This window comes from Mchenga conophoros, linkage group LG13, assembly GCF_057382185.1.
Source record: "Mchenga conophoros isolate Kocher_MC1m ecotype Shallow Benthic linkage group LG13, M_conophoros_male_GT1.1, whole genome shotgun sequence".
Taxonomy (NCBI): Eukaryota; Metazoa; Chordata; class Actinopteri; order Cichliformes; family Cichlidae; genus Mchenga; species Mchenga conophoros.
In genome coordinates, this window is record NC_140538.1 from 28,459,645 (window position 1) to 28,462,538 (window position 2,894).

Genomic DNA, 2,894 nt, shown 5'->3' on the forward strand with positions numbered 1-2,894 from the left:
ACACAGAGAGATGTGATCCCAGTCTACTACTGCCAGCCAAAGATCTGTTCATCCAGAGTGTTATCAGTGTAGTGCCAAATTGATCACAGTCTTTCGTGGTTGTTTTTGCTTCACTGACGAGGTGTTATTTCATTTTTCTTTTCACATGCACCCTGTCCAGAGATTTGACTGCCTCACTCCCGCTGTAATGGAAGCAGCAGTTGGGAAACCACCTCAGCCATGGGGCTGACACATATGTGTAAAGTGAAAGTTTATTCTCTCATGCACTGATGGACCCACAGGATGTTATCACATGGTTGCAGGTTACATCAACTGAATGGAGTATTTTAGCTTCTTGCAGCTCATTGTTGTGGTTTTCTGGACCCAAATGCTACTGTTTCACTCACCACTGTCATCACTCTTGTTTCCAGACAGAAAGCAGATCAAGTTAGTAACTCCCTGAAGCATTTAATGGCAAAAGTGTCAAAAAGAGTTTTATCAGATGGCTGTCTGACTGTAAAATAGGATCTGGAGCAGGTTGCTTCCTGTTAAAAGAGAGTTTTTCTTCCCCACAGTCACCACGGGGTCAAAAGTTTTCTCTCTAATATTACGACGCATTTACCTGCTCTGAGACCACTCTTGTTGTGTACTGGTGTTACAAAAACTTGACTTCATATACAGTTGTCCTATTACGCGGTTCACCTTTCGCGGCCTTGCTGCTTTGCAGATTTTTTTTGTGCAATTTTGCATGTTTTCTTTTTCTTTTTTTTACAGCGCATTGTGTTCTGCGTCCTGATTGGCTGTAGACCATTGTCAATCAATCTCCTCCGTGCCGTGTCTCCTGTCCAACAAACAACAATGTCGACAAAACGTTTTGCACCGTCAAAGTCACCCGCGGTATCACCCAAAAGGCAGAGGAAGATGCTAACCATTGCACAAAAAGTTGGACTTCCTGACATGCTAAAGGAAGGTAGAAATTACCATATTTTTTTAGACCATAAGGCACACCAGATTATAGCGCATTAAGCGAAACAAAACAGTCAGATAAATCAAACTTTACTGAACTTATTCTTCTTGCTTCCTCCACTTCCGTACCATTGAATCATTAATGCTGAATTCTCTGGCAGCTGCTCTCTTCCCATGTTGTTGACCTGAAAACAAGGTTTGATCTTTGGTTTCATTCTATAATACTGGACTTATTTTTCTACAAAGGTTTGAACTTTGAGAGTGTTTAAACAAGAGAAAAGTTGAAAGTGTTCATGCCTGTCTGAGAAAAGTGTACAAAGTGTGTAGTGAGGGGTTTTACAGCCTTAAAACACCTATAAAAATTGTAAAAAATAAAGTTGGCTACTTTGCGTATTTCACCTATCGGGGATTAATTTTAGAACGTAACCTCCGTTATAAACGAGGGACCACTGTACAGCAACTGTTATTTATCAGTCTGTACAGGTTAACCCTACTTATTATTTCACTCCAAACAAAAATGAGGTGAAGTGAATTTGCTAGAAAAAGTAGCATGTAGTGGGGTAGAAACTAATATTTTAAAACTCAAACCAGAATTATCCACTATATCAGTCCCATATATGCTTATGTGATTTACAATTGGAACCAACCCTTTAACACTGTGCTTCATGGGCCACAACCAAGCAAAGAAACTTTCAGGCTTTTGCAGCAAAATGAGCCAAGCTCCCCCGATCCTGAGACAGACTTATGATTTATGAGTTCATATTGCCACCGAAACTCAGTGGTATTAGAGTACTCAGAGCAGGAGTGATGTATGCTGTGAGATGGATTCGACTCTCATAAACGTACAGATTTGTCTGATTCTTTTCTTGGCTCTGCCTTTGAACTGCGACTCGTGTAATAAACTCTGAATTCCAGCACAATTTCCTGTCCCACTGGAAGATGCTTTGATGAGATGAGATCAGAGTTAAACACGTACAGAAAGGCACATACAGGTCCACGGTACACAGCGTTTATCTCACACACATGCCTATGATTGCACACACAGCTAGGCACACTTAGCTATACAGACTGATTATATGCATCGCGGGCCCCGAGGGGAATCCAGATAAAGTTTAAGGGTGGAGGCAGAGGAGAGGATGAATAAAGCTCAAAGGCAGCCTGACACACCGGCTTACAGGACAAAATGCTCCATAAATACAGGATGTGAAAAGCAGACAGTAAATACCATCCTTGTAACAATACTCCTGAACCTTATTTACTCTGTTTCATGACCGAATGTCTCTTCTCTTCTAATGTACAATAAGAAATAACCCGTTAAGGTAGGAAAATCTGTTCCATGTTTTATAGTATCACCCCATTACAAAAATTTGGAATTAGAAATGAGCCTGAGCATCTATATTTCTATTCTCTGTAATTTAAAGTGGTGTCTTGTCTTAATCAGCAGGTCTTACAACCTGGTATGAATCCTCTAAGCTACCGAACAAGACTCAACTGAAATCCCAAAGCATTCCTTGGCAGCAGAGTGCCTCTCTTTGTCTTATGCATCTAAAAGAGCACACTGATTTACATCAGAGTGGGTCTGGATCAGATGTGCCCGTTCTTCTCATTCTCACGTCATGCTACCGTGGCACCGTCACACTACGCCCACCTCGCAAACGTATCTCCCATCTTTTTTCCACAAAGCATAACAAAATCAGCTTCGTATTTTTTTCTCTCCTGTATGTTTTTCTAAAATTTGCTGACTCTGCAGATTCCTTTTCCTTGAAAGTCTGAAGAATCGGTGACATCTGTTTAACACTTTTTCACTTCTTATTAGGTGCCAGAATTTATCCATCCATCCATTCGCTTCCGCTTATCTTTTTTCAGGGTCGCGGGGGGCGCTGGAGCCTATCCCAGCTGTCATAGGGCGAGAGGCGGGGTACACCCTGGACAGGTCGCCAGTCTGTCGC